General features: G+C 42.3%; 1 protein-coding gene across 3 annotated transcripts in view; it reads left to right on the forward strand.

Annotated features, from left to right (window-relative positions):
- FOXO3 (forkhead box O3) overlaps positions 1–14589 on the forward strand; it is a 126629-nt gene extending 112040 nt beyond the window's left edge. For all 3 annotated transcript variants that reach the window (XM_063096404.1, XM_063096403.1, XM_063096405.1), the window contains one exon: positions 9941–14589. The gene's annotated coding sequence lies outside the window, so the exon portion shown is untranslated. The remainder of the gene's footprint in view (positions 1–9940) is intronic.
- Positions 14590–16641: the final 2052 nt, after the last annotated feature.

A 16641-nucleotide genomic window follows, 5' to 3' on the forward strand; every position in this document is an offset into this window, starting at 1 on the left:
CTTCCTGGGCCTGTTGGATTTATAATGTACCTGTGCTCACTTCTGGCCAGCCTGCTAAACATGGGGACAGAGCCTGAGTAGCTCCTGCTTCAAGCAGTTGCATTTATAATGGGCTTTCTGAAAGGTCTCTTTTGGTCATAGAGCTTATGTGGAACATAGATAAATGAGGCAGAAACCACCAGAATTAATACTTGTAGTTCTTGGAAACTTTAAGCTCCCATTAAATGCTTCTTTTTAGAGTGTTCATAATGCTCAGCAGTCAGCATCTTGTAAATGTTTTCTATAACTAGAGTCTTCCCCCAGGGCTCACAGGCTTACCTTTTTACATGGAGATAGGAGAAAGGGGCTTGTTGGGATCTACTTCTATGCCATCACTGGAGAGAATGCCTGCCAGAGGTCCTCCTTGGCTCTGGGGCAGGTGGGAGGATGTTTGCTGACTGCGTTCTCTTCCCCGGTTTGGAGACACATGTTTATTAGATTTTCCTTACAAGATGGAGGTTCTCCACCTCAGTTTGCTTATTTGTAAAATGGGGTTAAAATTAAAATTTATCTTGCAGAGTTCTGGTAAGCAAGAGATACCACCCACTTCACTCTGGTTTTGTTGTGTTCGTTTGATTTCAAAGCATTGCTTTCCCCCATCAACCAAGTTGTTTGAAGTTTAAGCTTTCAGAAACTAAAATGAATTAAATACTTGTTTTACAAATTAGTATTTAGAAGTCCTATAGGTCATTGTTTCTCAAAATGTTTCCTAAAATACAAGATCCTCAAGATATTCATGGGTGTGAAGTAGGAAATGGATTCATTGGTCAAATAAGTTTAGGAAATGCCACGTTAAATGGAGAAATTGGGTATTTCCAGCAGGACTTCTCAGAGCCTTAAAAGTTAATTACACATCAACTTCTTGGGTAGGCCATTATGTTATGCATTGTTTCCTAAATTTATTTGATATCTTGAATCAAATCCTTTTTCTTCAAGAAGCTATAGGACCAGAATTCCAAGGAACCCCCTTGAAAAGTCCTGCCATAGAGTGTGGCTGAAAGGTCTTTAGCTCCCTTGAGGACTGTGGATCTTTTGCCCTATTCCTCCCCATTCTTGCTGAGTGTTTTGCATGCCATTGTCAGATATCAAGCGTTTCTTAGCCATGGAGTGGGTTCTACCCATGGATGAGTCAGCTCCCTGGCAAAGTGGTAGACCCTGTGTTGGTAAACATGCTCAAGAAACGCATGAATTCATTAAGCAAAGCTCATGTATTGAGTGCCAGCTAGACACAGGGAATAGAGGTGAATAAAATAGGGTCTTCCCCCTCGAGGAGTGTATGGACTGGTTGAGAAAGTGGTGGCAGTGGTTGTGACCATATGTCAGAGTAAAAGTCTCCCCTACATGCAAGGCTGGAGCAAAGGCCCCATGTGGTGTGGCGACCTTACGTGCCTGGTTTTTTGGGACAACCCTACTTTCATGGGTTCTATTCCTTTATCACATTTATCTTTGGGGGATAAAAATGCAGACCCTGCTACTCAAGAGCTCCATATTAATAGACCAGAGAGTTCAGGCTGAGTCCAGATGCTGGTTTCTTTTAAATATCCCACAGGTCACTTGCTTGAGTTCATGTTTGATTTCTAGAGCTGGTTAGTTCATCACAGTTGGACATGAGCCAGCCTCCCACTTCAGCACACTATCCCTGGGGCTCTGCTCTAAGGGGAGCTGTGGGTTTAAAAAAAAAAAAAAGGCCTTCTCTGCAGTCCACTATGAGTTAAACGAGGTCCTGTGGTATGACAGAGGAGCTGTGGGAGTTGTAAAAGGCTGCCATTTTCATGGCAGTCATTGTCACTCAGTCTCAGTTTGCTTATCTGTAAAATGGGGTTAAAACTAAAACTTACCTTGCAGAACTCTTGTAAGTACTAGCTCTAATATAAGCTAATGTCTTTTGGCACCTTTTTAAAAACCTATTTAATGTTTATTGTGATTTAAAATGGCTCCAGAGGTTAATACAGAGTATAGGAAGCAGCCAAACCAGTCTTACACTATTGGCAGAAAGAGTGACTACTTTCCTCAATAAACTAGAAACAACCAAGTTTCTTTTCATTAAAAAGGTATAGCAATTGCCTGTTGTGTGAAACCTTTGGTTCCTGGAGTTGATGTCCCTTAGAAGTCCTGCCTACCAATTTGGGGGTACCCATTAGAGAGGCTGTTTTTTCCCACCAACAAAGGGAACTACTGCCACAGTTGGCATGAGGAGATTTGTATGTGGTACCCAGAGTGTTCCATTGGCATCCTTAAAGGATTGCCTGAGAAGTCCTCGCTTGTCCGGCTTCCGCTATCTTTAGGGTGGGTACCTGTCAGTATCGTCAGGGGCCAGTAGCCAGTCACAGAGGGAAAAGCCTCACCCTGCCCCTTTTCATGCTGCCTCGCCTGAACCTCTCATGTTGTGGAAATCTGACCTTTGCCTTCCATCCCAGCCACTCAGACACATAAAGAGTTGTTCCAGTCCTTCCTAGGGCTTTCCTGGGAGCAGGAAGACTGCCACAGAACAGCATGATGCTGGCAGCTGTGTGGCCTTCGATCTTGCAAAAGCTGGTGGTTTACTTCTTTTTGACAAATGTGACACAATTTGGGGTTCAGAAAATATAGTCACTGTACCTTTAAGATCTCTTTCAACTCTAAGTTGGTAAAAACCCAAAGAAAATAGACTATTCTTCTCTAAATGCTTTCTTCCTAAAGCAGCAGCAGTCAAACCTGGGACTGCCATTCTGTAAAGAGCCACTGGGCACTGGGTTGCAGGTGTTTGGTTTTTTTTCTTCTCCCAGTAATAGATGTGGACCGTACTCTAACTGTAGATTTTCTTTTCTTTTTTTTTTTTTTTCTTATAACCTCTTTTTTGCTAAAATCCATGATATTCACTTATTTTAGGATGGGAATCACTTAGTCATGAAGTCTCAGAGGGTAATTCTAGTGTTTCTGAAGGATAAAATTTTAATTGCCAGTCTTGATTTGATTGAAGGTTTGCATGTTGTTGGTGTGTCTTCTCTCTCTCCCTTTCCTCTCCTCTCCTTCTCCCTTTCTTTTTCTCTGATGAAAGAAGTCTGGGCTGTAAGATTTAAAAAAAAAAAAAAAGGTATTCATGTCTGTGTGGAATATTTGATTTGATTCCTCAGGGGAAATCAGTGGCCAGAAAGAGAAGGCTAGAGCTACGGTGCACGTGCATGCCAAGCAGTGAGATGAGGGCCACACAAATGTGGATTGACCCCATTCCTAGAATCTGCACACCTGGCCAGACTGACCTCAGGACAATCCTTTTTCTTTCTCAGTCTTGGAGCCACCCTAGAGTGTCTCCTTTAAGTTCCCTCTTGGTTTCTCTCCTCTGTTGCACCGGTGTAATGGTCGCTTCTTGGCCATCATCTGTGTCACGTGTATGTCCTGGTCATACCTTACAGATGGATGAGTTTTTTGTACTCTTTGTGAAACTCAAAGTTCAATTTCAGAATCACTTGGGAAAATTAGATTGTCTCTGCAAACCTTATATATCTAAAGCAGTGAAAGAGGAATTTGGAGACCCCTTTCTTCTGTACCTGGAAGCTGAACCCTTAGATGGACTTTTGATTACACTTACACTTCTTCTGCCCACCCTCAAGTGATCTAGAGCACCCCAGCCTGCACACACTCATCATTCATCCCCTCACCTCCACCACACACACCCCACACCCCAGTAAATGCAGTGAAGAGTCATGCAGGATAGGGTCACACCCAGCAAACATCAACATTGTGATATGCAGGTCATGGTTGATGGCTCTAAGCAATTCCTCCTGGACTACAGTTCCCTTTTGTTTTTAAATGGTGAGTCACTTTATTAATGACAGCAAGTTGACACTTAGAATAGTAAGACTTAATTTGGGGGCTGGTGATAAAGGATGTATATGTGCAGAAAAGATGGGAGAAGGTAAATTCTTGAGAATTAGTTGAATGTAAAAATTTTGTGCCTTATATTGATTTCATCTTATAAGAAATAGATTTAGAAACTTAATAATCAGAAACCGTCTTCCCCCCAAAACATTACAAATCCTGGGTCTTGCCCCACAAGCGATAAATTCTGCCTGGACTCAGATAAGACTAATTCTTGGCAAATGTGAGCAGGTCATGGAAGCAGTAGCAGTAAAAGGATGCTGGCTATTCAAACTGGCAGAGAGGAAGAGAGGGCTCTTCCAGCAGCATGGTTCATTTGTTTATTCAGCCAGCATTTACCATGTTCCTATTTTGTACTTTCAACTTTCCAGGCTACTTAGGACAGGAAGAAAACATTGTTTCCCTCGCTGGAATATATGCTGCTTGAGGGCAAATACCATATCTAAGACAGCACTATATGGTGTTCCATTAAGCATTTGATTTGAAGACTTTGCTCTGCTTTCAAGGAGTTCAACATATTGGGAGCTCAAAATCTGTGAAAAAATAGCCATTCCAGGCACTATGGTTAGGTGTCAGGTGAGTGGCATAGGAGTTCAGCAGAGGGCAGCCTAGGGAAGGTCGGGCTGGAGGAGCTGGCTGAATGTATTTGTGAGTCACAGAGGTGGGGAGAAGAGCCATCCAGACAGTGTTACTGACCCTGACCCATCAGACAAGCAGAGGCTTTGGTTCTAGCAGTAGCAGCGGAGATACAGTGAGGATGAGGATGGTGGAACTTGATCTCACGGGTCTTTGCCAGCTAAGATTTTTGGATATTATAATTAAGGTTAAATAACCATGAGTTCAGAGAGGATTCAACTGCCCCTTAAAGGCTTTTTGCCTTAAAAATGGTTTTTTAAATGAACATAATCCAAAACTTTACTACTTACTCTATGTAGTTTGAAAATCTAAGAATCTTAAGAAAATAAGATATCTCTGCAACTTTGCTGTTGACAGTAAAGCTATACCTATCTTACTTCTACCATGTCAGTCTCCATAGTCAACTCTGGATACACAATATTAGTTAACGTAATCCTTGCCCCATTGTAAAGGCAGATAAGACATTCTTAACCTAAACTTATTTTAGTCATCAGTAGTTCCTAAAGTTTAAGCAACTTTGTAGGTGCCTCTCTGCAAGTGCCCCCAGCGCTTTGTTCCTCAGCTGTGAAGTGCTGGGGTAGGATGGCCACTTCTCTCCTCGTTTTTCCCTTGGGTCTTATCAGCACAGCATACAGGCTGGCTGAAAGGGCAGACCAGGCTAGGTCCAGGCTTTGAAGTGTCCTGGAGGTAAAGGCTCTTGAGGGGCCTGTCACCAGCCTTCACAAACAGGCTGCATCTTGACACCTTGAAAAAGCCTAGGAATTACTGGACGGTAGCACAAAGCAGTACTCACACAAGTCAAGCTTTTCTTTTACACAAACTAAACTTTTTAAAAAAAATTTTTTTAAGTAGTGTGTATAGTTGAGTACCTTTCCGGTATCATCCTGAGCATCACCTTTGCTATTAAAAGTTTCTCATCTAAGCTTTCCTATAACATCTTCACCTTCTCAATAAGTATTTACATGCCAAGTAGAAGGTACCAGAGCCTCTGGGCTGGGTTTCCTGGAAATTTGGCTTTCCTTGAGGGATGCTCCTCAACTGAATACAAATCTGGCCTCCAGCCTGGCTAAAACTTACATACATGTTCTGTTTCCCTCATAAATTGTTCAGTGCCTAAAATGGCAAGTTGACAGCATTTACCAACATGGATTTTTACAGAGCTGCACCTCCCACTTCCTCCTTTCTGACAAACCTGGAGGAAGGCACTGTTTGGCCAGCATGGCAGGTGAGGGCTGGATTTCCATCAGTCAGGCCTCTGCCATCCATGACCATCAGGCCGGTTTTCACAAACTTCTCTTAAGTACTCTTCCTCACCTGTACCAACCCAGAAGACATTTAAAAATGATGAAATTAAGCCAGCGTGTTGTGCTCATTTGCATGTTTTCCTGAGCCACGTGATGTTTTGCCTGTGAAGATGAACTCGAAGGGAACTGCTGCCATTTTGGTTCTCCAAAATTAGATGTGGCTGCCTACCCCAGGACCTGCAGAGATGGTTTTCTCCCCCCTCAGGATAACACCAACTACAAAAGCCTTGAAGGATGCTTCAGGTGACCGTGGCTCATGCCAAATTGGATGTCCCTGAAGTCCTTCTGGGAGTGAAACAGAGATGGGGGCTGGCAGGTTTCTTTGCTCATACTTGGTGGAAACATTCCAACTCTGAAACCCATACCTCCATGTGAGGCTTCCTGGTGGAGTGAGTGAACATCAATTCCTTCTCTATCCTAAATGTTTCATATTTAGTCCCCAGCCTGCCCCAGGGATTACAAGTTTGACTTAAATTATTTTTATTTTTATTTTTAAACAGTAAGGAAAGTGTTCCATTTTAATTTTTTTTTCAGGCAGCATTTCTTCTGAACATCTTTTAGTTGTAGGTCAGAAAACGGTTGATAACTTTCATAGATTTGTGGGTGTGACAGTTTCATCCTGCTCTCTTTTTTCCTTTCATGTCATATTTAGTCTTGGGGTCTTGTTCCTTTCTTTTCTGCCAGGAAGATAAAAATGCTACTGAAAAGTCACAGTGGAAGTTGTGGGAGGATAGTAGTAGGAACATTTATGTTTTATTCCCAGATTAAAGTTCATTGGGGTTGTTATGTTTTGTGTAGAGTTTTTGGAGGCATTTCCCTTTCTTAGAACATCATGTGAGTTAGTGGTGATAATTAGGCAGAAACTTGTCTTCCCTATAGATGCCAAGATTATAGAGGGACTTGCTCTCACCAGAGACCAGATGACAGCATCTACGGATATTTTTAGAATGAGCCTCATCATTTATTTGGTCTCTCCATTTCATTTTCTTTGCATCAACAGTCTGATTTCAAACTTATTTATTGGGCAGGGAGGGAGAAGAGAGTATCTTCTCCCTATTAATAAAAGTCACTGATGGGGGCTGGCCCCGTGGCTCACTCAGGTGAGTGCAGTGTGGTTAGCACCGAGGCCGCGGGTTCGGATCCTATATAGGGATGGCCGGTGCACTCACTGGCTGAGCGTGGTGTGGACGACACCAAGCCGAGGTTTGCAATCCCCTTACCAGTCCAAATAAAAAAAAAAGTCACTGATGGAACAGGACAATATTTTAAAATGTATTGTTAATTGGCATATTGCCTGGTAAGTATGAAGTGACAGCTGTAATTTCATCAGCTATATGCTTCCTTTTTCCTTCTAAAAATTATGCTTAATCTGATGTGTTTTCAACTAGAAGGGCATCAACAAGTACATGTAAACCTCGCAGTGAACTAAAATGTCATGCTTTAAACAATGTAAGAATGATATGAGTTTCCTTAAAACCCATGAAACTTGCACGCCAGCTAAGTATCCTTGAATCCCTCGCTGAGTGGCTGGTTTCATCATTTAATGTGCTCCGTCTACTCTTGCTGTCCATGGTTGAGTCAGATAAACGTGTAAACACTGAGCTACAAAAGAGCCATTAAAAGTCTAAGACGGATTAGTCGTTGCTTTCCTTATGATTATTTTTATTACCTTGGTCGTCTTCATGAATGGTGATTCTGGTGTTCCTCTTAGAAGGATGCTTGTATTTATGTGATTCTTTTATGTTTTCACAATATTTTACAATCAGTTTTCCTTCTATCACAGAGATAAGTAGTTGCCTTTCTGTTCTGTGGAGTGGGAGTTTCTACATTAAATTTGTCCTCTGTAAGAGCTGCCTCTCGGTCTGGGCCTGGGCTTCTGCCAACTCAGCCTATAGGCACAGAGGCAGTTTCCTGAGCAGGTGTCCCTTAGAGGGCCTTGCCTGGGAGACCTTGGAGGAAGTTCCAGGACATAGTGTAACAGGTGGCCCCAGCCCCATTCTGCAGAAAGGGAAAGAGTGATGATTAGTGCATCTCCTTTTTAATGATGAAGTTCCCTAAAGATTCTGGGCCTTTTGTTGAGGGAATGGGTTTTTGGCCTGGAAATTGTTGTTGGTTGTTGCTTTAGACTGCCCCATGTGGGCCCCCTGCCCCTGGTTTTAGGGCTGACAGCCTGTTCTACTTAGCATGATGCCATGTTGGGGGTTTATGGGTACCCTGTGTCTCCTTCCCTCCTATGTTGGCCCAGTCCCAGCATTAGAGCAAGCTGCATGTGCTGCCTCTGTACTTGGGGAATGAAGTGTGTCACCTTCCCATTATGCACTGGTTTCCGTGGCTGAATAATTAACACCAAAGGGAACTGGGGGAGGGGGTCCGAATTAGGTAATACTTTACAACTTCTCCCTTGGCACTTAACAGTAAGTCAGGATCAGGACTTGGGGACCATAGTCCCCTGATGACTAATTGCATAGCGATGTTAGATTATGGTTTATTAAGAGTTATTGTCAAAGAGAAAACCAAATCTCCTTCCAAAGGACTGTATCAGAGCCCCTGTCCGTTCATGCTTCTGGGATCCAAATAGAGTAGCTGGACTAGCATTAGCTCTACCAGGTAAAATTCCTCATAGATTCTGAGATCTGGTGTGTACTTTAGCTTTTTCTCCCTCTGAAATCAGCAAGCCACTGTTTTATAGTTTAAGATAATTTTGCTTTACAAAAACCATCAGCCAAGGTAACTAAATACTAGAGATAGGTGAGAAGAAAAGACGTTCTTTTCCTGCTTTATTATCTTTGCCTCCAGTAAAACAACCTAAATTCTTCTATTTGGAGCTATAAGAAGGGTAAATATGACCATGGATATGTATTATTATAAATACCAAGTCCTGTGTTTGCAAATATCAGTAGTGATGGATAAGATTGCCAGCAAAAACTGAGTCACAGAAGAGATTGAAGTCACAAGTATACTTGTGAAAATTGCGGATGAACGTATGGTACGTCCTCTAGAGGGAGGAGCAGCAGACATTGTGATGCGTTCGTGTGTGTCAGCTTATTGGTACATTTTTCATTACTTACTCACCTTGTCTGGTGAGAAGATCATGAGTTTGTGTTGCTTCATTACCACTTTTTATATCCATTTCTTGTCCTAGAGCCATATTTTTACTGCCATGACAGCCAACACTCTCCATGAACAAAAGATTTTGTCTTGAGGCCTGTCATGTTATTTCCTTTAGTTATATCTCTATGAGTATGCTTTTTAAAAAATCCTCTAGCTTTTATGGGCTCAGTGGTCACATGAAGTCTGATAAGACTTGTGTAAATTCAGATGCTCTGAGAAGATCTCCTTTGTGCTTTTCCATCAACAACTGTTGGAGGCAAAATAATAGTAATGTTAATTGTTAATGGGATGTGGGGGATTTGTTTGGCTATAAGTGTGTGTCATACAAGTTTTTCTCTGCAAAATTTTAATATAAAAATCAAATTCTTAAGACAGCCCACTTAGAGATGACTTATGGTAGGGCAAGTTAAGGCTGCCCACACCCAGCAGTGCAGACTTATTAAGCTTTTGTAGAGAGTGGCCATTTCATCTCCCCTGGTATTGGGATATTATTGGGAAAGATGGTAAGCAAGCTGTTTGTCCACACAGCCAGTGGGAGAGAACCCTAGAAGTATAGCTGATGTTCTTAGGGTGACCAGCTTTCCTGGTTTTAGCATGAAAGTCCCATGTCCCAGGAAACTCCTCAGTCCAGAAGTTTAGCACTAAGCCCCATCTGTACCTTGGACATCCCAAACTTAAAAGGGCCCACTAAAACACCAATAATCTGCCTTTCTTTTTTCATCTCCCAAAACAAATGATGCCATTTCTTTTGAGCTTTTCAACTTTAGAGCATCTTGTGATAAGTACAAAATAAGAAATAAGGTAAGTAGTCTTCACGCTTTGTCCTCAGCTTTTCAGACCTTTGATGCTGGTGTAGCCAAACAGTTTTACTGCACATGCCCTGGACTCTGAGGTGGGTGAATGAGGAGACTGAGGCTGATGAAGTGCGACCCCAAGGTGCCCACTGTTGCTATTTGAAGGCCCTTAATCTCTGGTTTTCTTTTCTCCTCTAGACCCTCAAACTGACACAAGACCTACAGAGAAAACCCTTTGCCAAATCTGCTCTCAGCAAGTGGACAGTGATACCGTTTACAGCTTAACACCTTTGTGAATCCCACACCATTTTCCTAACCCAGCAGAGACTGTTAATGGCCCTTTACTCCGGGTGAAGCACTTACCCTTGAACAGAATTCTATAAAGTATGCAAAATCTTCCTTGTACGGGGTGACGAGCCACATGCCAGCGGAGGACCCTCAGCACCGCCCACCCTCGCTCAGAGCACACCTTGAGCCCCCCGTTGGCAATTCTGTGGTGTTTTAATATTGCAATGGTGTATGGGATGTTTTAAGTGTCGTTCTTGTGTTTGTTCTTCTTTGACTTTCTGAGTTTTTCACACGCATTAACTTGCAGTATTTTTCTGTTAAAATGGTAACCATCCTTCCCCTGGCAAATTTAAAAACAGAAGAAAAATGTACCAGTTACCATTCCGGCTTTGGGCATCACAAGCTCTTGAGCCCATGGAACTCCATCAGCTAACACATTACATAAACTAGAGGGGGATTTCCTTTCTTCTTTTGTTTGGTAGAAAGTTATTCTTTTCTAAAAACTGAACAATGGCACAATTGTTTGCTTTGCGCACCCGTCCACAACTGAACCATGCGTAGGCGAAACAAGGGGAGCATGGCGTTTGACCCAGTGTGTTCTCAGTTTTGAGTCAGGGTGGTCTGTGGAAGAGACCCCAGCACCTGGTCTCCAGCTGCCAGGTCAGTAGGGCCTGGTCTCCTGTCAGTAGCTTCAGCTAATGTGGTAAACAGTGTTGGTCTGTTGGTTAGAAACTAGGGTCTTTTCAGGAAAGAAATCAGTTCAGCTCTCCACTCATTGCCAAATGCCACAAAAGGATTTAAAGAGAAAAGACATGGGGGGAGAAGAGGAGTCCTGTTTTGCTTTGCAGGAGAAATGAACTTACAGGTGAGCATTAAGCTTGCAGTGAGAAATGTGTGAAGATAACAGACTCAAGTCAATGCTAAGGAAGTTGTAACTTCACTGTTCTCTTAGATACACATCCTTGATTATTTTCCACCTTGCTGTGTATAATCTGATCACTAGAAGTGTATGAGTGAGAGGCAATAGCATACAAACTAATTTTTTTTTAATACGCTTAGGTTGTCATTGTACAAGTGATGCAATGGAAGTACAAGATTAGGGCAGTTTTTCTTTTTCTTTCTTTTTTTTTTTTTTACTTTCCTGCTTCTGTGGATTTCATTTTGTTTTCAAAAAGTTATGGTGCTGTATAGGTGCTTTCTGTTCAACCTGGAAAGTGTGGTTATATTTGTTACCCTCTTTGGTAGACAGAATAGTTGGGAACACCTTTGGTACATATAAAACTGGTGTAATGATGCTCTGATTAGCACAGCATATGCATACTTCTCCAAAGTGATATATGAAGACTCTTTTCTTTGCATAAAAAGCATTAGGCATATAAATGTATAAATATATTTTATCATGTACAGTACAAAAATGGAACCTTATGCATGGGCGTTAGGAATACAGGCTAGTATTTCAGCACAGACTTCCCTGCTTGAGTTCTTGCTGATGCTTGCACCGTGGCAGTGGGCACCAACACAGACGTTCCACCTGACCCCTGCACCCACTACCATCCGCCAGGGGCCCCCTTGTATACCTTTGCTTTATAACTCCTCTGGGGTGACATTGGTGGTAATCACAGCTCTTTGCATAATGAGAGTTCCATTTGGTATTGTCACACGTCTCCTGCCTTGCTTGGGTTGTCATGTTTGAGCAATAGCCCTGTTGATTTCACCCTGCCTTTTACTGAATCTGTAAATTATTGTGCAATTGTGGTTATAGTAGACCTGTAGCATATCACCTTTTCTAAACTGCTACACGTTTATAATCTTCATTTTAAAAGTATGTATAATTTTTAAAAATATGTATTCTATTCATGTGGTCTGCTTGTCAATGAGCCATACTTGCTTACTATATTTCTTTATAATAGTGCTAGCCACTTCCGTGATTCTTTAGTAGTCTGCTGTACAAAAGAACTGTCCAGTATCAGTGAAAGAGGGCTGCCTTTCTGTCTCCCTAAGCGGTGCTGCCCTGGGTGAGGATGGATTGCAGAGGCATGGGAGCAGCTGGTGGGGAGCAGGGGGAAAGGGAGTGAAGAGAGATCAGATACAAGGGAGAATATGGACTGCTTCCAGCGTGAGAACCCTGAGACTTTCTCTCCTGAGTTCAAAGAAATAAGCAAACTAATGAAATAGCTCCTTGCCTTTGCAGTTTTATAGACCTTGGGAGCTACTTTGGGAGTGAGAAAGGCAACCCTCCAATGTTTCTCAACTTTAAAATGTTGAATTCCATTCAGACATGTGGGATCTCATTCTTTTTTTCCTTATGTTTGTTGGATTTCAGGCAGAATATCTTACAAAATGTCCTAGAACCAGATTATAATTTAATCTGAAACAGCTGAGGGAAGGACAGAGGTGGGCAGGGCTGCCACAAAACAGATCAGGGATGGAGGGGGAATTTGTTTTCTTTTTTAAATAACTCAGACAGCATCTATGTGTAGAGTATTGTAGAGAGCTGAGACAAGGGCAAAGTCAAGTGCAGCATCATTGTCGTGAGACCTAGCAGCCCCAAGAGAAGGATTAGGCAAGAATCAAGTGGTTAGTCCTGTCCAAGATCATGGCATCCCTGCCCTCAGCTGGCTGCCCACACAGAGACCAGGCTCCCTGAGACCCTGCTTTCAGAATGGGCCAACTGTCAGCCACTGCGTCACCTTCTGAGTGTCATCGGTTCCTAACAGTAAGTTTTCTGATTTGGAGAATCTTAGCAGAATACCTAGTAGCCTCAGAGGGCCTGGCAGCTGTAACATTTGAATCCTGATGAGAACTATCCCGGGCTACCCTCAGCCTCTAAATAAGCTGCTCTAGGGAGCCTTCTACTTTTTGATGGGAAACTAGAAGAGTACCTGATGTTGACAACATGACATGCACTCTTGGGCTCTGTTCTCTTCAAGACCACAGAACCTGATACCTTTTGCCAAAGCTAGAAAAGAGCTTTAGCACAAGCCTTCGCTGTCCTGGTGTGAGAGCTGCCCGCCAGTTTCAGCATATCCCAAGAACTATGAATGAATTTGAGCTTGGTCTCCTCTATTGCATCCTCTGCAATAAAATGATTGCTGAAACACATTGTTAAAAAAAATTCAGAAGTTTGTCTTTCCTGTTAATGGGAGGATCATGTATACACAAGTGGTACAAGGCAGACTTGGTGTGTGTTTGTTGAGTTTTAGCAGTGTGTGTGTTACTTCCCCACCCTAAGGAGAGGACATCATGGCTCACAACTCAGGACAGATATGCCTGTCTCAGGGTGTGATTTCAGGTGGCTTCCAAACTTGTACACAGTATAAGGATGGTAGGGACAGATTTTGCCTCTACTTAATGAACCCCACCTAAAGAATAAGGCACATTTGAATCTCTTGGAAAACACCATCAGGAGTAAAGCATTCAAAAAGCAAGTCCTCCATTCCACATGCTGGTGCCAAGGGCTGGCAAGGGGCAGTTGGAATGTTACCTTTTTTCTCTACAAGCAAAAAGAAAACCCCGACAGCTGTGAACTCTGATTCTCTTTTTCTTGCTGTAGTTGGGGAACATCATATGATTAGACATAAATTTTTTTTAATTAGACAAATTTTTTGTAGAAATGCAATCACTGGTAAAGAGGTACGAAAAAGGCAGCCTCTCCAGGAGACTGGGGGAGGCAGGGTACTATGAGTGGACAGTAAAGTTCTTCTGGAATCATGTCTGTCAAACAAGATCTTAAAGCAGATGCCCTAGTAACTAAAAAGAGTATATTACATTTGATCTAAATCTTAAGTGGGTAACATTATATGCAGTTTGAATGAATGGCATATTTTCTTTCCTTGTGTTAGTTTTATTTGTACGTATTTTTCTTTGATGAATGATTGGTTACAAGGCCTCTGCCACACTCCAGAAATACTTGTGCAGCTGCTTTAAAAACTGTCTGGTCACTTATTCCTCTAACATTATCTCATTGCCTGGCAATCAGTCTTCTCTTGTATACTTGTCCTAGCACATTGTGTACACGGGAAATGTAAACAGATATGAAAGAGGACCAGAAAAATTAGTTACTATTAAAAAAAAAAATGTATTGTGCATTTTGGCTTCACATGTTTAACTTTTTTTAAGAAAAAAAGTTGCATGAATGGAAAAAAAAATCTGTATACAGTATCTGTAAAACTGTCTTATCTGTTTCAATTTCTTGCTCATACCCCATACAAACTAGAATTAAATATGGTGCATGGCCATATTCAACACCTAAGAATCAAGCAGTTCATACTTCGGTTTGAAACACCTCATCCTTTGTTTCATAGCGAACACTATCATATTACATTCTTACTGAGGATTTTGTCTAACCATATATTGCCAGAATTAACTCTGCCGCCTTTCTTCTCAAGGATCAAAACCAGTTTGATTTGGGAATCTTTCCCTTTCCAAATGAAATAGAGATGCAGTACTTACTTTCCTTGGTGTTTGTAGATATTGCCTTGTGTATTCCATTTAAAACCGTAATCTAGTTTGTAAAAGAGATGCTGACGCATGTAAATAAAGCATCAATGACACTCTTACTCCAACATGTCTTTTTGTTCTCCCTTCCCCTTTCTTTTTCCTTAGGAATGAAATGGCTGAGTTTATCTCAAGGTCTTCCTGTGGAATTACTTCACAGGCTGGGAGAGGCACAAAGCTGAGAGACTCTATCATGCCATCTCTAAACTAAATGAACCCAGTAAGCTTTTTCTCTGGCCCCCTGTTGACCTCCACAGACAACCAGACAATTTAATAAGAGCAGATTTATAGCATTGTTCATGGTGGCTGATAGCCACTTTTGGTGTGTGCTGAGTCATATTGTCCCGGAGGAGTTTTTAAGAAAAGAGGCGGGATTTAGACTGTGCCTTCACTGTGGGTTAGAGGTTTTAACCTGTCAGTGGTTTAACCCTAATATGGTCCTTATGTGAGTCCAGCAAATGAACACTGGTCATCAACAATGCCCTTCTGCATACTGAAAGTCAAACTCAATACTTCAGACTTCTGGTGGCAATAGCATAAATATTTCCTCTGTGTGTACATTTAGGGCCTCCTCAATTAAGTTAGGGAGAACTCCACCCTACTGTAAAACCGTTTTTTTTCTTTTTTTTGGCGGGTGGCCAGTATGGGATCTGAACCCTTGACCTTGCTGTTATTAGTACCATGCTCTCCCAAGTAAGCTAACTGGTCAGCTCTGTAAAACTATTCTTAGTAGCCTGGGTTATATTTTTCATTTTAATAGACATACTGTAAAAATTTTTCAGCTTATAGAAAACCCTCGGAGTCTGATTTAAGGCCCCAAGCAACACAGTGGGCTCTTATTTCAGATCAAAGAGGTGAAAAAGATTTTAAAGTTGGCCCTTTGGGATAAATTCTGCGTTGAAGAGTCATGCTCCCGTAAGTTTTTCCTTACCATTGTTTTAATTACTATAAAGGTAAAACCTCACCATCTATTACCGAAGCCAACTTGGAAAGGATACTTCACTTGAGATTGCTGCCCAGTTTTGATTCTGTCTCCCAAAAGATTAAAGATGGAAATCTATTACCAGTTACAAGATTCTCAGAGAGTTTTCCAAAACCAAGTTAAAGTGCAACCAAAAACTAGCTAAAGTTAATCTAATGATCAACAGTTCCTAAGTCAATCTCAAGTGTGGCAGTGGGCCAGACCCTGTGACGGGTACCCAGAGAATAGACCTGGGTCTTCCCTCTGTGAGCTTATACTCTAGGTAGAGTCTATCTGCTCCACCTTGAGAAATAGCCAATTCTCGCTGATTCCCTGCTTCAGCTTGTTTAAAAGAAGAATTCGGACTAGTTAGTGTCTAAAACACTTATGGGATTTGATTTTGCAAGTATTCAAGTAGTGAGGGCAAAGCTTTAAGCCAGCAAATGCTACTTTGGCATGTATCAGCCGAGTCACCCACACTGCAGCTGGAATACAGGAGTCAAAGGTGGAAGACGGTAGAATTCATAGCCACTATCTGCCAGCCACACACACCACCACTGCCTGAGACTTGGAAAAGAAGGGAGATGGCTATGGAGTAGGGGTAGGGAGTGGAGTGGTCTCTGGTGCTCTAGGTGCCTCTCAGCTCAGCCCTGGGGATGGCAGTGGGGGCGGTGAAGAGGGGAGCACTCAGAAAGGGGCCCACTCCACCTCTGCTTCCATCTCCTTCAAGAGAAGCAGTGGTACTGGGCTCAGAGGGCCAGACACATTGGGAGCTGGAGGAAGAATACTTTCCCCTGGATTTTTCTCATTCAAAAATTAAAAGAGGAAGACCATCAGCAATTTTAAGACCTGAAGAAAAGTAAATGTGTGTGTGTGTATGGTTCTGCCTAGTGTCTATCACATAGTAATGGCTCAGAACTGTTAGTTTTTGCCTTCCATCTCTGAGGACTCCCCAACTCGGGGAAGAGAAATCTCAGTGCACTTTTTGTATTGGCGCAGGATCTCTGTGAATCCTACATTCATTTATCCACAGGCACCTACCTGTGCCAGGCACTGTGCCTATCCTGGTGAGATGGGTTGAAGGGGCTGAGCAGGAATAGGCAGGCCTGCTGGCATGTGTTCCCAAGCAAATGAGTCCCATGAATGCTGCTCA

The sequence above is a fragment of the Cynocephalus volans genome, chromosome 5 (assembly GCF_027409185.1).
Source record: "Cynocephalus volans isolate mCynVol1 chromosome 5, mCynVol1.pri, whole genome shotgun sequence".
In the NCBI taxonomy this organism is placed as follows: Eukaryota; Metazoa; Chordata; class Mammalia; order Dermoptera; family Cynocephalidae; genus Cynocephalus; species Cynocephalus volans.